The following is a 23006-nucleotide window of genomic DNA, read 5'->3' as shown; positions in this document are numbered from 1 at the left end:
TTTGTTTACTTTAAGTCATATATGCTAAAAGAACATTTAAAAATACATTTTACCTTGGTTTTAAAAATAGCTGATAAATTGTTTATCATCGATTATTGAAATACACATTGACAGTCCTTGTACATCATATGTAATGCATTTTTTTTGGTTAATTATATGCTAATTTACCAGTAACTCTTTCCCTGTGGATGGGCTATGCTATCTCCTATGGAATCTAACTCTATCGTAATTCTGATTCAAATTTATGGAAATCAATACATACCTTCGTGATCATGTCTATTATGCAATAGTATTTCAATAATTGATATATTTACTTACCTTTTCTGGTATGTACAGTTATCCATAGGGAGATCTTTAACACTAACAATAGATCGGGTAATGTAAGTATGTGGTGATACGTCTAGCCTTTGTCTTCGGTCTCCTAACACAACCTGCACCACCCTGCAGTTACCAGCACGAGTCTATTGTTTGAAATACATCAGTTGACGAAACCAGGATTAAATGAGAGGAACGTGTTTACTATTATGTCTTAATTTTGCGAGAATCGCATAAACAGACGCGTAATATTAAATAGGGGGTCGGACGCATTTATTATGTTCAAAAATGTGAAATTAGGGTTTTGATTGGTGACGGCCTCGTATAGTGAGCCGCACTATTTTTCAACTGTCTACATGTTGTTTATCAGTGCATAGATCTAGCAGGCGATTCCATACCCGAATTCATAACACAATACATTCCTAGATGTATTTTATCGTTTAAGAAGCTACAGACTTGTGTCATTGGTGAAGGCTCGGGTATAAAATTCGACCACCCATTAGCCCTTGAAAGCAGTTATGTGCAGGAGGAGTTGATATATGAGGCTTTTCCTAGACAGCGTTTCCGACAAATTCTACTCCACATAGTCCATGCTTTTGCACAAACTTGGGACTACGCATATTTCACCCCGAGGTCAAAGTTTATAGGCTGTAACTCTGCGGTGCGTCCAAGTCAAGAGAGATTAATAATATCGAGATATGTAAGATTCGTCCAGTAAATCGTAACTGGGTCGTAAACCTTTAAGACTTTAGGCCTAAAGCGTACCGGGTTTGTTGAAATCTAAAGAACGCGTTATATCAGAGAGCGAAGGTCAAATACCACAGACTAACTATCTGAGTAAATCAGATTCACAAATATAGAAATAACGCCATATTTAGAGGTAGCTTGGCAATATTAGAATTGGATTATGTTGCTGTTATCAAATGATTTATTGAAACAAAAGACTAGGTCAGGTTGCTAGTTAACGAATGCAATTACAACATGAAAACCAAAATTATTAATAAATCTTTCAAAGAATAAAAGAAAATAAATATTTATTTTATTTTTTTCAAATTATATATGTTAGTAATTATATAGAAATTCAGAATAAAATAAAACTTATAGGCAGAAAAGTTTATTCATAAGATTTAATGTATGTAAATATATATAGTATGGCGAATATGTTGCAAATCAATAACTTTTTACTTTGATAAATAAGTAAAATCATTTTAAATAACAATGGTATCCATTGATTTTGTTTTGGTTTTAATTATATCAACTTTGTATGTCCAATATATTGTACACTTGTAATATATTAGGTAAGTAATTGTAATATATTTCATTAAATAAATTTCATTCGTATATCAAAACATCCCCACAGGAATAGGATGAAATTGCCTTATTATAATATAACAATAGACTAATTAAAAAACAATATGAGATTCATGTTATCTCATACTTTATATCAACTATATTGCCGTCAAATGTTATAATTTTTCATGAATATATCATTTTTTTTTACCTATTGCCTCTAATCTCCATCATAGTATATTCCATTCTATTCAAGGATTTTAGTGAATCTAAAATGTATGATAATGTAGCGATTCAAAACTAAATTATCGTATGGTATATTATTTGGTTTTTAATTTTGATTAAAAAATACTCATCTTTGAAATATTTGTTGGTGCATCTAGATTAACTTTCAAGATGTTGGGTTATATAAATACTGAGGTATCTGTAATATAATTTAAGTGTTTGCAGATCTGTTTAAACATTTACCGTTCACATAAGATTCTATGCTTTAGCATTATCTTTGCCTTTTCGAATGATTAAACAACCTGAATTTCATCATTGTATTTGTTATTGTTGTCACTTGAAGGTGTCACTCTTAGACAGTTTTGTTACGTTTTGGTACTTAAGCGAGGTTTTTGACCCCATGAACTTTATTTAGAGAGACGAATACCCTCATGGATCTAATATGTTGGTCTTTCAAGAAATGTGATCAACCGCCATTTGGTTAAGAAAGATAGGTGATGGAAGGGTCAAGTTTATATAGCTGAAAGTGGAGATGCTAGACTAATGTTGTCAAGTCAAGTCTTACATAGTCCATATGACAAAAGGGGATTTCGACAAAATGCAATCCGTAGTTTGTTCTGAAGAGTTTAAGATGTATAATACTCATCGCATGAATAGATGATGAAAGGGTCAAGTTTATATAGCTGAAAGTGGAGATCCTAGACTAAAGTTGTCAAGTCAAATCTTACATAGTTCATATGACAAAACTGGATTTCGACAAAATGTAATACCGTGTTTTGTTGAGATGATTTTAAAGATGTTAATTATTCATCACAGGCTTTTAATACTTTTAAAATAAAAATTAATAGCCATAATAGGATGGTTATTCGTTAGGTGCTGAAAGCAAATGATTAACATTTTAAAATTACACATTCGTCGATACCAGCTTTCCAATCCCTTTCTTATAGTTAAATTGAAATTTCAAAATGAAACTTTTTATACAAATTTTATAAATCGATCATTTAAACGTTTTCTTATGTATTAATTTATCTTGCATAGTTGTTCACAGCAGTTATTATTAGATAAATAACACTAAAGATAATTTGGGTTCAAATAATGTGTAATGGTATGTAACAGTTCCCAGAGCACTAGACACTAATTAACATATTATTTAATGATTAAATCATTATAGAAGTAATCTGGTTTGAATTTTACCTCGCAATTGTTCTATTGAGTACCAATTAAAAAGATATCAAAAGCTCCACCTATCTGACCGTACATCGCACTTTTAACCGTACACACTAACAACAATTGTCCAATTATCATTTAAAAATGTTGTTAAATGTTTTAATTGATATGAGTTTTCCACTCCCTTGATCAGATGAGTAATTGAGTACTCACATGGGTAAGATATGAGATTAGATGTAATGCAATTAACAGAATGATTACCTTGTGTGTACCGGAAAAGGTGTGGACTTTCATACCAACTTAACGACACGTATGACACTCATTTGTTTTGTTTAAATGATTAAAAGTGCAGAGAATAATTGGAACAGTTCAATTAAATTCTTGATTTTATCAACAATGAAATTGTGTTTGAGCTTATCCTTTTAACCGACTTCTGCACATTAGTGGGCGGTATTCTTACATTTATACTACTTAAATCATGCTACCTGCTTCCGATGCATGGATGTCTGATATTTTGAATTATCTATACTTATTGAGTATAATGCTAATGTATAATTCCCTTTTATATTTTGTTTACAAATTTAGATGACAAAAACAATGTAACTTTTTTTATTGAGAATTCGTTCCCGTGTGCAACTGCACGAGTATGACTGGTGAAAAACTATTGATGAATTTGTCTGTAAATATGCGGGAAATGCTGAAGGAAATGGACACAGATCTTGACTTTTCTGTGTCTTAATGTATTATTTATCATGTAAATATATGTACTATAATATATAAATTGAAAATTTGATTGACAAAATCTCTTGTAAAAACAGGAAATACAGAATGTCTGTCCATCTGTCTGTCTGTATGATTAAAAATAATATCTACATTTGAACATGATAAAGTGATTTGTCTCTACTTTGATCAGATCTATATTTAAATAACATTCTATCCTTGTTTGAGGAATGTTAATTAGATTTATTACGAGGATGTATATATATTCTCATTTGTTAATCCTACTTCACATATTCGTCGTTTTGACCGTTCACAACTTTCCAGTTGTGACTAACTTCATACCTTTTGATTCGAATAAACTTTATATTTTTCCTCGTAAAAAATCAGCCAAAGTTTACTGTTTGCTTTTAAATTGTTTAGATGTTTGTTTCAAAAGCTAGATATTTTGTTTTGTACAAATATGCCTCACATACAATACATTTAGAGTTATACATGTAGTATAAATATCGTTATGACTCAATGATCAAATAGCAAGTCTGAATTGGTCCCCAAGTAGCTGTAGGTTCGCTAAAATAATCCAAAATGAGTGAATTAATGAACAGTATCATTACATATATTATTGAAACAATGTAAAATATCATAATAATTTATGCTTCCTTTCATTGTATAGTAACAAAGATTACATTATGCATATCATTAATGGCGTGTACGATATTTAACATATCACAATTTACGATCATTCGCTCATCAGCAAATTCCGTATTATTCTATACACCATAAATAGAACAAACTGAAAAAAAAATATAACTTGAAAGAAACACTGAAAAGAATAAGGTGACCAAGCTTGCTTTATAGGCAATATTCAGCGTGGAAAACCCAATGACGCTGGGCAGTCTTAGATTCGAGGACAAGAAATCAATACTCTTCAATACAATACACAGTCTATCTTGTTTACGACTCGAGACAACTGAAGTGGACATCAATCTGAAGCATGAACGACAGTATCAGATTATTTAAATCAATGACATGTTGTATATATAGATAGTTATACGTAGACACAGATACGTTTCAAGTTTCGTCATCGACACCATATTGACATTGTTGAAATTTATACCAATTTATTTTCTAACTCAACATAACATATCAAATGTTATGCTTTCAATTTTTTTTTCCTTATCCAATTCAGCAGTAATGCTGCAAACGTAAAACAAAATCAAAATCACGCAAGACCAATTAATCTTAAACATAAACACAACTTGGAGAAACTCGAGTGGCACAGATAAAAGCAATACACGAACACAGCGTTAGCATGCTCGTGACGTGACAACGGTCATCGGTCTAGGCCACAAGAGCCAGCCAATAATGAGGTAAGAAGTTCCATCCCCTGACGAACATCACCGACCAAGCACTAATCAGTCCTGTCTGTTGAGGCTGTATCCCGCGAGCAAACTTGCCATTCATCATTTACATTGAACAGCATCTCTTTTGTCATAATTCCTTGTGACATTATAGCAATATTTAATGCAGGCGACCCTCGTTGTAGCGGTATCGGTGTACTTACCGGTGTATTACATATTTATGTGAAAGATATACCCTTAATCATTCAGTTCAATGACATCATTGCCGTATTATTACCTGGTCTACAGGTTTTCTTCTTTACTGTGTGGTATTCATCATTTAGTATGTCTTAGCTACTTATAACCGACACTTTTAAATCGATTTTTGCTTGAAATATGCTTGGCATATATGCCTATAGATTTGTCTATGGATTTTACGTAAACATGCAGGTATGAATTAGAATCACAATGCATATTTCTAAAACCATACTAGTTGTTTACAATATATTGACAAAGTTTTCATAGAGTACATCTTTTTATCCGCGAACTTCAAATGCTATGCATATTCAAGCATACGCATTGTAGTAAGCTATGCCTTCTAATATGCTTTTTAATGTATCTGGCGTGTATTCCATGACTCAGCGAAACCAACAAGTACCGCAATTTGATTTCTTTGATGGGTAAAAGGTGGATCACTACAAATCGTAAGAATTCCACGTAAAAATACGTGTAAAAGGAAAGAAAATCTGTTTTAAAGTCGGTCAAATTCATATCCACTTAGCAATATACACTTGCCATCTCGGCAAACAGAGAAGAGGTGTTTGCTAAACACTCACTGTCTATATTTAGACAAAGCAAGGTCGATTATATCATTATAAATTGGGCGGTCTGGCAGCTTATGTATTTGAGCATAACCAGGAATGCATGCAACTGCATCATTGGAATGTGTTTTTTATTCTGTACTGGAAAGATGACAGTACAACATGTAGAAGTTGTTACAAAAAGCCGATACATTCAGTTAACAGCAAATTAAGCGCAAAGCAAACAATGACGTATGGACGTTTACACAATTTTTGCACACTTTCTGCATTTGCCAGATATTTCGTGGGTATTTATTTAATCAGAAGACACGTGGCTAATAAAACAAATCGTCCCATTTCTTCTTAAAACTGATAATCTGATTGTGTAGAAGATCATGAGAATAATATTTATAGAGGAGGAAGGATTAAGATAAGGACGAGATGGTAAAACGATTAGAAAACGGATCAAGTGAAGTACAAATCGCCCCATTTTAATGTTGATAATCTGATTATACAGGTGACCTGAGAATGATAATAATAGAAAAGGAGGATGGACAATGAGGATGAGATGAAAGGAAGAAAAATGGAGAAGGGGAGAAGAGGAACAACATGAGGTATATAAGGAAGGAGAGAAGAAGAGGAGAGGGGATAAACAATGAATACGAGATGAAAGGGAGAAAATGGGGAAAAGGTGGCGGAACACGGTCAGGTATAAAAGGAAGGAGAGAAGAGGAGGAAAAGATGACGGAAGTTGGAGGAACGATTGAGAGTGCAAGGGAATGGCGGAGGAAGTGAGCCGGATAGGAGGATGACAAGGGAGGTGACAGAGGTGGGGTGAGGATGTTAAACAGGTAGGGCTATCAACAGTAAGGTTGGGGTGAAGGTGACAGATATGGAGAGGATGCTGACAAGGAAGATGAATTTGGAAGGAAAAGGGAAGGAGAGGACGGGATTAAAGACGAAGTAGACTGAACAAAATGGAAATATGTATTTGGAAGAGAAAGGGACGAGGGAGACTTGGAAAAATGGAGAGATGAAAGTGTAGGAATGGGACGAGGTAGATTGGGCAAAAGGGGAGATGGAAGAGGAGAAAAGAACGAGAGAGGACTGGGGAAAAGAGAAGATGGAAAGAGAAGTAAAAAGGAAAAGAACGAGGGAGACTCGGTAAAAAGGGGAGATACATGAGGAAGAGAAAGGGACGACTGGGACTAGGTAAAATGGGGAGATGGAAGTGGAAGAGAAAGGGGCGACGGAGACTGGGCGACATGAGGAGATGGAAGAGAAAGGGACAAGGACGATGGAGACTGGGCAAATTAAGAAATGAAAGAGGAGGAGAACGAAAAAAGTGGTGAAGGAGGTTGGAGGATGAATAGAAGGATTGTAATAAAAATATTTTCATCAACAACCCTCTGAAAGAAAAGGAGAGCTTTGTTCTTATTGAGTCATATATCATCCTAATCTCATACTTTTTCAAGTTAATACATTTGGGTATACAAGTTGATATGCTTCAATGAGAAGAATATCAAGATTAGGGAGAAGAAAACTGTGTTGAAAACAAGTAAAACATTGATTGTATGTCACGGTTATTATAAAGAGTTAATGACATAAAAGTAATGTAAAATATCTTACAATATTTACGTAATAATAACGTTATTCACTCATACAGACGATAAACATCACATGAGAGACATAAATTAGTCCATGTCAATAGATATATGCACACTAATGTCAATGATATAATCATATAAATTGCTAAAATCGAACATTGGCCACATTAAATCGTAATATGAGACGATCCGATTCAAGATGTATTATATCATACACTTTTAGAATTGCATAGGATTTGCAATATTCAATGAAGCTTGATTGTCGCCAGGTTTGACAAACGTACGAGTGCTGATTGATGGTTAGCATCGATTTCAATTTCCCTTACACCATCATTGATTAGAATATGTAAAATACATCATTATTTTTATATTAACGAATTCAAGAAACTTTTAATTATCCATTAACTAGGGTAATGTGATCTTTCTATTTACGACATTTGGTATTTTCGCGTTGTACCTTTTTGTATAGTAGACTTATTGTCCTTTTCATAGTGCTATATCACTAGAGCGTGCCGCCAAAGACACCAAAGAACACACCTCACCTGGTCACATTATACTGACAATGGGCGAACCAGTCATCCCACTCCCGGTATGCTGAGCGCTACGCAGGAGCAGAAACTACCACTTTATGGACTTTGGTGTGTCTCTGCCAGGTGGGTAGAACCCAGAGCCTACCTCACAGGGGCGAACGCCTAACTCAAGGTCAAAAGTGAGTCGATGCCAAGGGAAGCATAAGGAAGGACAAAGTCAGTTAGGAAGAAGTAAACGGATAAGATCGATCATGCAATATGATTAAAAAGAAGTATACTACATTTCTTTATTACTCTTAATTGAAGGGTTACATCAATTGAACAATAATGAACAACACAAAGAAGACAAAAAGTAAATGCGAAAAATCAATATACAAGAAAAATGAACTAACATTGACAAAAATATCTTTTAAGTGATACAATATTACGTTCACCTTACAGAAGATCGACACAAGGTTTGACTGTTAGCATCCATGCTGGTTACCTCCCTTATATTCGTGAAAGTCAAATTTGCGGACACTACCTTGTATGCGAAAATGAATCCCTAGATAATGCAGGTAACTATACAGAATATGTATATTGATAATTTCGTGGGTAGATTATGTTCACGATTTTTGCATTTTCATTGAAATCTGCGAATTTTAAACACCAGTACTCAGAAATTCATTGACATACCCAAGAACAAAGAGAACAAAGAATTATAGAAATTAACTTCAACGAATATGATATAGTATAGAAATATTGACCATGCGAATCTATAGCGCTATGCCGTATTGGGCCTCATCCATTCCTTGGATACCATTAAAGGATGCACTTCAAAAAACAGTATAACTTCGGTATATTAGTGCTATGATGGTGATTTTAAGCGTTTAAGTTAACGTATGTCAAAATCAGTGTTGATGCATTGACCTCAGTCCGGACAGAAATATGACACAGTCTTTACAGACTAACGAGCCAAATGAAAAGCTACTTTTTATTTCTTCTTCTTTCTCCTTTCACTTTTTGCACCCAGAAACATGAGTGCATTCCCATCAACCTGGTTAGTTTAACCTTGAACAGAAGCATTAGTACATTTTGATTGTGTTAAAATATCAATATCAAAAAACCGGTTATGGTAGTTTGTGCCGTCCACTTAATTAGAATATAATCAAGCGGTGTAATGCGTACGTTGCACAAATGATACGACATCTGCCAAAACACATTAAAACAATACATGCACCTAAAGACTTATCAAATATTTACATTTCATTTAGTACAACTAGACGACTTTATCTAAAAGATTAATACTAATGTTCAATATATACCACCACGTTTTGTGACTGACGACGTCCTTGATTTTTTCCCTCAACATATTCATTACCTTAGAATATACCTGATGAAAATCCTCTGCAGTTGAGTGAACTCCCACGACAAAGGTCATAGACATACCCAATGCTTGAAGACCTGTTTAATTCATATTGATGATTTCAACTGTTTCAAGGCTGAGTGCAAACACACCCAATCAAAACTAAGTCACACGTTTCTTGATTAAAAAATGACCAAATACATGAAATTATGCAGTACTTGTCAGTTATAAAGTGGGATATCGCAACATTGTACGATAATACTAATACAAACTCCTTTTTTATAGTTTGTATTTCGATATTTTCATTAATATTAATCAATGATAGACAAAATCAGCTTCATAATAGTAATGAACTATTCCTGTTTATATTTGTTAAAAATTGCTTAGCGATAAAGCAAACGTAGGTCAGAAAAGCATTGCTCACATTGCAACGGATGCTATTAATAAATTGAGATTTTTCAAAGCATTTCAAAATTTCAAACTTTAATCTCAATCTTCTGTGAGAATCCATATTCGTAGTTATGTTCTTAAAGTCTACTTCACCGGGTATATAGGCTGTCGCGACATGGCAGAAAACCATGATACAAATCACTACCCGCATAAATCAACCCAAGAAAATAGATATATATTTCTCTATGTAATTTTATTCCTATAAAATCTGTAATTAACAAACACCGAAACCTTATACACATGAAAGACATATGTTACCAGACAAAGAACTGGCCTAGGTTTTGGGTACCACTATGTACCACCTCTGGCTTTTTATCCTCACGAAATATATGATGACGTTTTTAATTTTAATGGGTAAATTGAAAGTGAAAAATCCTACATGGCATGCAAAAAATTACGTAATGATCGATCAAGTTTCTGCAGACATGCGACCTATTTAAATGAAAAAGTGCAATATCATTGTGTGTCCTACAAAATAAGGCCATTCACCTTCTAAATGCACCGGTGTTGTCAACAAGTTTAAATTACATGACCATATGCATTTATTAATAAGGAACTGGATACGGTACATTTGTCATATTTCTGAAACATTTGTACCCAAAAACGCAATGAGTTATGACCGTTATCGCAAATAAATTGTTTTGAAATGTTTTGTAAAATATAAGACGTGTCGAAATAAACGGGGAAGCATTTTGTTGCGAAAAACCGCAAATTGAAATAATTCAACGATTTTAGGTCTGAATGAATAATCTCTTGTTGCCCATAGTGGCCGATTGGTTAAGATACTGGCCACTGGTTGGTGTTTTTTTCTCCGATGCTATGACTTTCCTTTACCGATTAACCTGGCACGTCCTTGAACGACCTTGACTGCTAACAAGACGTTAAGTTAATCAAACCTAACTAAACCACAATCTCTTTATAGCATCATCAATCAGAAATGTTATGGAATATATCTGATAATCCACCATTTCAGAAGTTTTACCAAAGGTGAAGAAAGATACAGATAAATTCTGGATTTATAATTCATCTTTAAAACCATCGATATGTCGATAGGACAGTTCATCTCAAAGTTGTGCAAACGATGTGGACGTTGTTGTAGCTTAAGTATTTCAGATTAAAGAAGATCCGTTTACCAAAACAGACCGATCGTCTTTTTCCAAACGCTCCTTAAGCTTTGATAATAAGGTTGCGTTCACGTTGTAGTCATGTGTTTAAAATGCTGCATGTGGTGGTTTGTATATCAAAGAACTAGCGCGCATCAAATGGATGTGCATGCTGCAAGCAACGAAAACGAATAAGAGCGCGTGCGCTTGCGCGTACGGATTAAGAAATGGCCATGCAAGACTGATTTTTTGCAAAGCGTGACGATAAATTACACAAGAGCTTCCATAATGCAGACCTTGTGCCAAAGAAAACTCTTGTGATCCTCTTTCATCTTTCTTGAAATATTCTACGCCACTCAGACATGGTTTCCCTGCCGTTACTTACATGTTTAAGTTGCGAGATGTTCAATGGAAGCAGAAATGGGTGTGATTTCCGGTCTTTGAAAAGTTTTTTAACAGTCTTTTCTAATGAAGTTGGCCACGAAAACGTTAGAAATATTTCAATATTTTCCCCCTTTCTTCGGTATATTCGCATTTTTTTATTAATTTTAACAGATGGTATCGAGTTTTTGATATTTTTTTTGATACTGGTAGAAATTAACAGCCATTTGTTTCATCAAAACATTATAAAGACGACTATTGACGGCCTTTTTAAAGTAAATTTTATTTTATCTCCGAACTGTCTCAGGATATGCCTAAATATATGAATTGATATCATATTTGGAACGAATAAAAAACCTACTTGGTATAATATTTTCATTGAAGTTTGTGCTTGTAATAAAAACAAAATCCGATATTTTTTTCTGTTTTATTTTGTTTTGTTTTTTCTTTTTAATTCAAATAAAAAAGAGTGAAACTAAAAGATAAGTGGATATAACGCAAACAGAAACATTACCACTTAATCCCTATGTTATTACAAATTACAAACATTACGAAACGAAAAACACAGACAATAATGAAGGCAGATAATATTAGAATGGGAACCTTTACCACTGGTGAAGAGTCGGTCTTGCGACAGATTGGTATTTGATTCAGGTCTTCCCGAAGGATTTTTACTACTTTTTTTCCTAATTGAAAATTACTAATTCCAGTCCTCCAACTAACGTTAGGACTATTTTAGAATATTTAGGTCAGTTTAAATCCAATTAAACTGTCAATGGAATGTTACGTCACATCCGTTTTACTGCGCATTGAGATACGTATCGTGCAATAATACTATGTTGTAATTAGTAGAACTATTGTTTTACATCTGCTTCTACCCTTTGTCTACTGCTATACTAATAATCATAAATGGAATTTTGTGTGTTTAATTTCGTGTAATTACAGATAATTTCACTTTATTTACCATCTTCGTTTGCTTAATGAAAGATTTTTTCTCTTCTTGTCTTCTGTAATTCAACCCCGAAGAAAGCGAATAGACTGCGATTTTTTCATCGTGTTTCCTTCCTAGTTTTGGCGATCAAACCAATATAATTACGTTTCCTAGCAACTTTAATGAACTCAGAGTTAGGATGACTTTTTTATTGCAAGAATGATCGTAAAATTAAGGCCCAATCCTTTGCTTCTCAAAGACGAAATCTGAAGTGCGAGATAGGCCGAGTTACCTCCCTTCGTTTTGAGACCACCACATTTGCGTCATAAAACCTTTTGCAGATAGTTCCTACGGTGGCCAACCGATTTCACATAGATTCGGATATTCCAGCGGATACACAAAGGCGCTTAATATATTGATTGATATCCCACAAGTAGTACCAGAATAGTCAAAAATGAAAGAAATTATCATTAATGAAGGTTATAAAATGTAATCATCTGTATTAATATTATTTTCCTAATGAGATTCATTCTTTATTGTAAACAATGAATGTTTCCTAGCTAGCTCAAAATTTGCTGAATTTAATTGTCTTAATGGTTAACACGTATTTCACAAATTGTTTTTGAAAGATGCTTGCCAAAGCGTTTGATGGACACTCATGCAATAGTGTGAGAATCCCTTGATCGTTAACCGCATTGTTGTCATTCTGTGCTTGTTTTATATATTGATTCAAAGACAATTTCTTCTCATTTCTTTTTTATACAATAACTGGTGACTTCGTTGCTTACACAAATGCCCATAATGTAAATTTCTTTTACAAAGTTAAAAGTTCGTTCTCATGAATCCATTCTTTTTTTAAATTCCAACATCATCTTATCATGTATGTTTATATATATAATGAATATATATTTCCATTCTGGTATCGATATTATAGTGCAAATATATGCGATGCCAAATTTTCATTGCATATGTTTTGTTTTCATTTGAGATCATTAGTACAAACTTTTATATTCAGCTAGTACAATGAGGTTTTATATTTTCACGTGAAAGCCGTGTCTAAGCTTTAGCAACGGACGATTTATCCTATTTGCAAAGTCAAAATTACCAATCGGGGCATTACTGTTGCTACGTCACCACTTGTGAGACAAGGAGATGTATTCCTAGAATTTCACGCTACTCTATTAAACAAATGGATCAAAACTCTCAACAGAAGCATTGAATCCCCATAGAAACAAATATTGTAAAACTTTATATCTAAATATACTATGAAATCTCCAATTCGACCAAACATAATATATACTACTTTGAGTTAACCATAGTTCGATATAAAATAGCAACATAGTTAGGACCCACAGAATACATTGAATTAGTCAATATGTTCGAGTTATTCAAATCAGTTGAATGGAGGTCCGAATGAACATATTCCGAAGTCTAATCCCATTATTGTGACAGATTTCTAATGATTCTAAACACATTGGAAAACCCCCACATTCGAGAAATACAGGTAATTGAACATTCTGATTAAAATTATCAAAACAATATATTTAGAAAATTGTACCTTTACAAAAAGATATAAGTGTACATATATATCACATTTGATTCCTAAATGACGTTGTAAATTGTTGATTATATGGCGAATGTTTATGTAAAAGAAGATATTGTCGAAGTCACATGTGACACTTACGCTTCCGGAACGCATGGTGCTTCCCGCTTGATCATTATCCGTGGTTATGGAATTCCATATAGGACTATTTAATAACATGTCTGTCACTACAAACAACTTTTATATTTGATTACGGATTTGACATTACATCCAACCATGCATTTTTTCGCAATCCACAAAAAACACAACGGATTTCAGCTAAATTGAAATATTACATTTTCCCAGTATAGCTTCATCTCTTAAACTTATTATTATTCTACCACATGTGCATTTTTCTTTTCAAACTGCGTGTCCTTTTTATATTAGGAATTTCTTTCATTGACAAGTACATAAATAAAATACCTCTTTGACTTATAAATTATCCATGATTTTAACCTCTTAATGAATGAGATATATAGACAACATTCATTGTAATGTTTTTCCTCGACCTTAGTTATGTTGATAAACGCAAGTACTGGCCAACATTAATTATATGATATTAATCATATGTTTCTGGGGAGTAATGACATTCGTATAATTGCTGTATGATAATTAAAACTAATTAAATAAGGAAATGTCTGAAAACTTATATAAATAAATTAGTTAAATCATTTTAAAAAAGTCGCCAATGGTGTACTGTTGATAATATATCAGGATGTTTGATATAAAGTTCAATAGCATAATTATGTTGTAGCAAGTCTATGCGTACTTTTTGATGGTACACAAGAATGACGTGTTGATTTAAGAGAATCTGTAATATGTGAACGATAACTAGAATTAAATATTCTAATTATTGGATATAAGGATATAGAGTTTAAAATTGTTTTTATTCATCCATCATTTGCGATGGCGGATTACATTGATTTTTAATACGATTCATTTGATATACATTTATCAGTTTATAATATCTATTCATACCACACAATATAAACAGTCCTACATGTTCAGCACATCGATAACAGCTTGCTGATTGTATCTACGCTTTGTCTTTTACCATTCTCAATATCATTTTGTTTGGAAAAGGTGAATTAATAAACTGCTCTTAGTGTCACAGATGTTGACAAATAATCTAGATAATTCTCTTGGCTTATACATATTCATAATTTTACAGGAAAGTTTGATTTTCATATCGATTACAAAGCTGATAATTTGTACCAAAGTGCAGCCTGTTTTGGTAGAATACAAGAAGTTTAATTTACATTCACTATGTCTTTGAGTTTGTCAAGTTTATTTCACTCAATGATCGTGTATTAACTTTTACATCTGGGGCGTTATCGCAGATTTCCAGGGTCGCCTATACTAGCCAGTGCTAGTGTGTCGTTGTTTACGATCTAAAAAGCAATTATTACATTTCTAGCCATTAGGCCTATATATAACGTTGAACGTTCGTACACAAACGGGATACAGTTGTAATAGGTTCTATCTATCGAAAATGGTGTGTAAAAGGACCCTAAATCATTCGTAAGGAAAATCGCACAGGACGACTGAAGGCATAGAGAGCCACACACATTTTATAACTTCACGTAGGCAGACAAAATCGCAAATGTACACAGTGGCACGATAAACACACACACACACACATACACATATACATTTTTTTACCGGATACTTTTCCAAAAATTAAAGCCAGATTAATTTGAACAAAACTGACAAATAATCAAGCGTTATTTTCTGAAATATGGCATTGAATTAAGTCTGTGAATAATTTAGTTATGAATATTCGCAACTAGATCTAAAACATACGATTTTGAATTATGTAGACATAGTAAGAGTTTGCTATAAAAATTTGTGGATTCTTACCGACATCAATATCTGCCTAATTAGACAAAGTATATACAATATACCTACATCAGCTGTTGCAATCTAAATCCGCATAATGTTTTCTCAATTTACACCAACCCCTCTTTCCTTGGCATATATCAGTTTTGTTTCAACCATTACTATCATTTAAATGAACATAATGCTGAAAAGATATGTATCAAAAGCATACGTATATATATTATGATATACAATAAGTAAGGTATATATAACAAACACTGCTTCTTTAATGCAAATTATGCGTTATTTGATATGCGCCATATGCATTTATACATATCCACTTGCAGATATGTAATTGTTCTTTGAAGGTTGATATACATTTATAAACATGTAGATTACAGAATTAATGTTGCTTCTTGCTGTATCTTAACCAAACAAGAGATGGATAGCGGATTTTTGTAGATTCAATCGATAAGGTTTGCCAAGTTTGAAATAGGATTTTTCGTTTAAGCTGCACGTTGCTTCGTCTGATAAGTTTGTTTACATGTTAACACTATCATAAACGAGTATACATATCAACAAATATGTTGCGAAAGTGGGCTGGTTTCGGATAAATAAAAACAAAGGTTTTTTATAAATCGTCCAATTAATCACAAGATATTTAGCACATTTAAAAATGTCACCTAACCATACAGATGTTTCGTCAGCACCAAAAATGAAATTAAAACTTAATATCCCGCACAAAGGTATGGAAGACAAAAACTTAGCATCACCTGATATTTAGTAAACATTTGAAATCAATTACACTCATTTCTACGTCAATAAAATGATACCTCTATTAAGATCCTAAATGACTCATATATTAATACACTATTAAATGAAACTAAAATTAAAATATTATTCAAATTATCATACTTGATTCAATAACACCCTTATTGCTACAGGTAGAATGAATAATATTTTTTAGATTAAATAGTTACAATAGCATAGTGTTGACCATAATTTCCTTTTTCATTTTAGGATGTCGGATGCTTGATTTAGTTACAATAACGATTAAGTAAACATTTCAACAGTAATGATTTATATCAGGACGAAATTCCTTCCCGTATATATGAATGCAAAATAAATTCGTAATGTCTAGTTAAGTAATCCGTGAATAGAATTAGGCCACATACAATGCAACATACCAAGTTTATACAAATCAATGCAAAAGTTAAAATCTACGTGTCATCAGGAGAAAATCGATATAACCAATTGCATCATTTAATAATCTAGCAACTGTAACATATATCTTTCCATCAAATACTAATCAGTCCGACCGCATTATAAAATGGATTCAAAACAGTGAAATCCGATCCGCTTATCTTCATGTAAGTAGTAACCGATAATAAAACAATACATCTGCCTAATTAGGCTGACAACACATAAACATGCAATAATACTCGTCGTTTATGTTGTCATTTAGTGGCTTTGTATAAACAGAAAGTAAATATATAAATATGTATATCAAATTTGAAGAAAAATCCTTACGGACGAAATCTATAAGAAATATAAACAATAACGACTGACTAGTGAGCGCTTTCGCCCAATTCAGGGAGCTCTTTAGCATAGATATGCTTCATTAACTAATTAACATTACAATTATGCGATATTAAGCAAGGCAACACATATGTATTTCCTTTGAACTTAAAATGCAAACAAGGTCCCTAATTGAAATAATTTAATTAATGATATAAACAGACTTGTAAATATTAAAATTAGTGTAGATTTTAACAATTAATTATGTTGTTTTGTCCGGTCAATTTTTAATAATAGATAGTATTGAATTAAAAATGTTAAAGAATATGAATAAAATAAAATGAAAAAAATATGTTTCACAAGCAAATGTCTCGGAAGCAATGTGTGGCAAGTACGTCTTTAGAGTGTCTAAACGTTGATGATATTATTAAACATGTAACAGTACATGTAGTGCATTCATGAATTAATATCAATATATGTTTTCGTTTCAATATTACTTTTGACTTGAGATGCAGTTGATTGTCGGCTCGCTCAGTATGCTCAGTTAATTAATATGAAAGTAATATATAACATAACACATGTCCCCGAATTATCAATAAAAAATAAAATACAATTTCTCTCCCGTGTTATTTATGGCTTCTTATTCAATTTCATATATTTTCATTAACCATTCATTATCTCCATATATCCGTTTACCAAAAAATAAGTGTTTATGTTTCATCTGTCACATTTAATTCAATTTTCTTTAATTTACATCAAAAACGTTAATCAATATAGATATTTCAATAATCTACTTAAGTAACATTGAATTATTTATTTTCTTACAAAATGACTTCTTTTCTCAGTATATAGAATTTATGAAAACACTGTAAATTCACATTAAACATTTCAATATATGTTGCCACTGCTGTCGAATTTGATTGACATGTTCAAATTACATGTTTCAGCACCAAATTACTGCAGTTTGTCTTAAAGAAGCCAAGCCCCTTCTTGTTCATAAGTGTTTTTTCGTCTACCGAAAAATATGTGGAATCCCGCAAAGACGTTTAACTGCATTTTCACCAACACTGTGTGCTGAGGGATAATATGAGGAAAACAGTCTCCCCTTCATTTTACTGCTTTTTCACTACGCACGCCAATCATTTTCGCAGTGAGTCTTGATAAAAGTTACTGAAACTAGATTGTTGGTTCCACTAGTTTTATATTTCTATTTTTAAATGAAAGCATATAAAATAATCGTTAAGTGTACATAAGATTCTGAGCTTTAACCCCAGTAATGTCTTGGAAATTGATACATGTTTCACTGTAGGTGTTGTATAGTTTTAGCCCCACCCCTGTAGTTATAGCCCCTCACAATAAAGCCTGTCCCATCGGGAGTCACAAGACTAATGCATGTCCCCCGTAAGCTCCCCTCCAGTTAAATGCGGGGACTCCAGTTTAATGACAATTTTATACTGACTTGAGTACCCCAAATGCTGGCTTTCTTACACATAACCTGGTTAAGATGAGTTGGTGTATAAACGGCGGCTTCTATATGTCTTATAGCTGACATCAAATTTTGATTGCGATGTTGTAGTCAAATGAATGTTATTTGCTGATACAAAAACAGTCAAAGAAATAAAAGTCGCCATAAAACCTATAGAAGTATGTCATTCTTAGCTAGAGGCAGAATGATACCTGCCAAATACCATACATTAAGAGAGCATAGCATATAAATAGAATAGTCACATAAACAAGAGGTAATACTATTGTTTCTTACCTTTATAAACGATGAAGATGTGACTGGCGATGGAAGGGAAGATGAGGAAGCAGGGTTTGATGCTCCAAAGGCCCTCTGTGTGTTTTCCTTGAGTATTGATATTGAGCGCTAGGTGGATGATACAAAGTGGATGAAAGCCAAATGACAACCTTCAAAATGAAATTTCTCGGGGCTGAATCTCTATTACCCAAAGGAAGAAACGAGTTGTATCCTCAGTGACGGCCTTTCTTGGGGTTTGTCCTTTCTAACATAGATTTATGGCCCGGTACAGAGTTAATTGCAATGGGAATTTTCTCTTAGTTACCGTATAAACAACGAATTCATATGTAGTCGATGATATGAATCGATTCTGTGTCTTTCTCACTTTTTATGTTTTTATCGCCAATTTATGAATAATATAAATCTCTAATAACCCATATGGTCATACTATAGGAATATATCAGGAATTACATTATTTTCATATTAATTACACTCCGCGCATGTATAATTTCAAGAAAGGAGAGATTTGGTCGCTTATGCTATTTCGCTTCAGCGCTGTAGTGTATCACTGCGCCGATCGTACCTCCCTCTCTGTGTTGATCCAATTCTGTTTCTCCACTGAGCCGCGACTGATGAAGGGAGACGCGTCTGATGAAGAGTGTCAACTAGTATCACAGCGGCCCTACTTCTTCCTGTTTAAAGTGGAAATAAGCAAACAGATTAAAGTTGTATAGTAAATTGTTATCGGTACCCACTGAGAAAAATATAAACAGTGTATTTGATATTACATATCGCTACTAATAAGTCATTATAGAACATTGTACAACGCAGACAATTCATAAATCCGAAACGATACGAAGTATTTTTGATAAGATATTGGAGAAATAAAGGTATTTTTTTTATTAATAATAGTATCACTATCAGTCTAGTCTTAAAGCCCTTAAAGCATACTTTTATTTACATCGTAAAGAAAATAGTTAACCCTTCAAGGTGTCAGTGAAGGAGGGGGTGTAATTCCACCATAGTATAAAGAAGCGATGCATCATGGGCTATAGTGCTTTGTATTATGGCATTTTATTTTCATTTTATAAACTATCCAAAATCTGTCTTTTATTGCAAATAGTGACATTGATAGCCACACGAAGAATATATAATATCGGTTTATCATATAGCGTTCACAAGTCATTCTCAGATCGGCAGACAGACTTTTACGGTGCATCACGTTATAAAACTCACATAATTTTCATGTAAAATTACACTAATACGATAACCGAAAACCTCTCCTGCTAGGGCCATATTTAAAGTTTGACAAAAATGAACAAAAGATAACATTTCAAATACCTACTAACACCGTATAATTTTGAGACACTTTATGAAGAGAACCAGTCATTTCTAAACTACAAAATTTGCACGGACAATTAAATCTCCGGAAAATTGTTAGAATACAGCATAAAACAACGGTAATTTGAAATAAAATTTGCATCGGGCGCATCCCTGAAACTTGCTGGGCGCTGTAGCAACTACGGGGTTAGCATCAAACTGTGTTTTATGTGGAAAACTGGTTTAGTTAATGTCTTCGTTCTTAATATTCGCATAAAACCATTCTGGATTCGCGGGTAAGGAACTGTTATTTCTTCTTTTACACAACCCCAAGTCCACGGAAGAATATAGTGCATTATTGAAATGCAGGAATATAGCAAAAGTGTTTAATAGCAGTGAAAATTCCTTTTCAATTATCAGTGTTAATTTAATATTTCCTCATGTTCAAGAGCAACTTAAACGTTATACAGGATATTTATTTCATTTTTATTACATATGTCATCTAGGGAGTGATTATAAAAAGTCTGCGTGATGCCCATGAAATGGGACAACAAATGTAGTGTTAATGAAAGCTTCTCGTCAACGGTGGAGAATTAGCCAGACTGGTTCTTTGTTCGGACAACCATGACAATCAAAACTGTGACCACTATATGTAACCATACAGAAATGTTCAACGCCAAATTATTTTGAACTTTAAAGCTGTGATAGAATGGAACTGTGCCTGCGGAGGAAGTTTATTTTGTGTCTAGATTCCAAAGGAGTAGCAACAGCTATGAAGCAAAACAACAGAATTACGTGAGCAAGCGTGGTTTCTGCTAACTTTTGTTCTATATACTTGATACATCTTGTTGATATCAAATTTGCTTTGTCATTGTGTGTATCTGATTCAATATAATATCGAAAGACCATAATCTGTATTATATATATACTAATGAAATTATTAATACATCAGGTAATGTGCATTTCATTTTTTTTTAATTTCTTTTGGTTTCTGAAGTAATTGACAGTAATAATTATTGTAATTAATTTTCTAATTGATCAGTAAGGTATTTAACATGATGAGTATTTATAATAGATCTAATGAATCGGATGGATAGTAATGCATGTGGATAAAATTGTTTAACACCATTTTGTGTTTCGGAACATTTAGGATGATTTCTTTACCGCGATAAAGCCATTTCTTTTATTGTAAGATTTTTTCACTGTCATTGATTATATCTTTTATATGGCGTTTACATGGATATCAATATCAAACATATCAAAGATATCAAAGACCGTTTACTATTGAACACAATTTATCTGAAGTAGTATTTAAATATCTCGTTATGTTACTTTTTGAATATTCAATCAATTGTTATAGTTATACTAAAATGCATACAGTAACATTTTAAAAGTATATCATAACTAATTTTGTGCATATTTGTTAATTTTTCTAAATATTTTGCTAAAGATTCCCTTTGGATGTTAATGATATAAAAAATGAAACCATGGAACGACTATTGAAATAAAGAAATTGAGCAAAAAAAATATGTATATATGCATATATATTAAGCTCTATTAAGAAAGCGCAGTTGCGCTTATATTTGGTTTTATTTTATGAAGGGCAAAGTATTAATTCTAACAGTTTGAACAAAATCTTACACAAATACGTTATATACAATATAATGGTGTGTTATGGATTATAGTAAAGGTTAAAAGAGACTAAGTTAGCTATGTCTGGGAGCGTAGGAGAATCGCCCTGGTAATGTGCGAGTAGATAAATCTTGTCAGTAATACTGGATAAGGGAGAATTCCAAGTAAATCATTCTGAAAAGTGTTATGTTTTTTCTCCAATGTTAAATGTGAGACCACCAAAGGGAAGAAATCGGAATGATGGGACAGCTACCCCAGATTGCTAGCTTTGACGCACGACATCGCGCTTCACCCAAGACGCAATGTCGGTATGAACATTGAAAGTAAATTGAACAAGAACTTTAAAAAAGTGATATATTACACAATTAGTGTTGTATAATAAAGTAAAAATTCTGTCACGTCAGCCTCTAGGAACATATGTTTATTTATGTCTAGATGTACGATAATCTGCTTCAGCACAATCTCCTTAATGGATGAATGATAACAGTAGTTGTAAATGTAATGAATATTATGTTGTAAAACAAAGGGGATAAGATCTTAGACAATACGTGATTTATTCGACCACTGGTCGTCAGTTGAGACAAGAAACATATGGACAAATATATCGCCAACACAGACTTTAAAAACATACTAGTAACTTTGTAAAACATGAATTTGATCATGATATACAATATGTATATGAATTTATTTCTGATAGTAAATATTTATTTTTCGTTGTAAATGAAAGGCTATAATTAAGGTTAAATAAATAAACAATAAACATTTTTGTAATGCCATAAATAACATAAGTTTATTAACATAGTGTATTTTCGAACTTCTTAAACCGTATATATGGGATAAATGTATTTTTAAGTAATACAAGATATGCTGTATTTCATTTGCTTTGTGTATCCAATAATAATTATTGGATTTTGAATATATTTGTCTTTCCGATTTCGCAATATGCATTAAAGACATTAAAATGGTATCAAATTGCACATGAAAGACCGCAAGGTGATGGCACAGCTGACGTAACTGATTTTTACGGAACTATTTAGTATAATTAATATATTGTTAGATATATATGTTTATATGCATGTAATGTAATTTTTAGGTGAACATTACAACAAAAAACATTATAGTAACATAACATCTGAATATTCATATTATGAAATAATATCAATATACGTACGGATATGAATAAATGCTCCTTTTCCT

General features: G+C 32.8%; 1 protein-coding gene across 1 annotated transcript in view; it reads right to left on the bottom strand.

The window, feature by feature from the left end:
* LOC138321837 (homeobox protein php-3-like) overlaps positions 1 to 19045 on the bottom strand; it is a 109865-nt gene extending 90820 nt beyond the window's left edge. Inside the window, exon 1 of the mRNA XM_069265830.1 lies at positions 18879 to 19045. The gene's annotated coding sequence lies outside the window, so the exon portion shown is untranslated. The remainder of the gene's footprint in view (positions 1 to 18878) is intronic.
* Between the last annotated feature and the right edge of the window lie 3961 nt (positions 19046 to 23006).

Source organism: Argopecten irradians, chromosome 4 (assembly GCF_041381155.1).
Source record: "Argopecten irradians isolate NY chromosome 4, Ai_NY, whole genome shotgun sequence".
NCBI lineage: Eukaryota > Metazoa > Mollusca > Bivalvia > Pectinida > Pectinidae > Argopecten > Argopecten irradians.
This window is presented reverse-complemented; position numbering and strand designations above follow the sequence as displayed.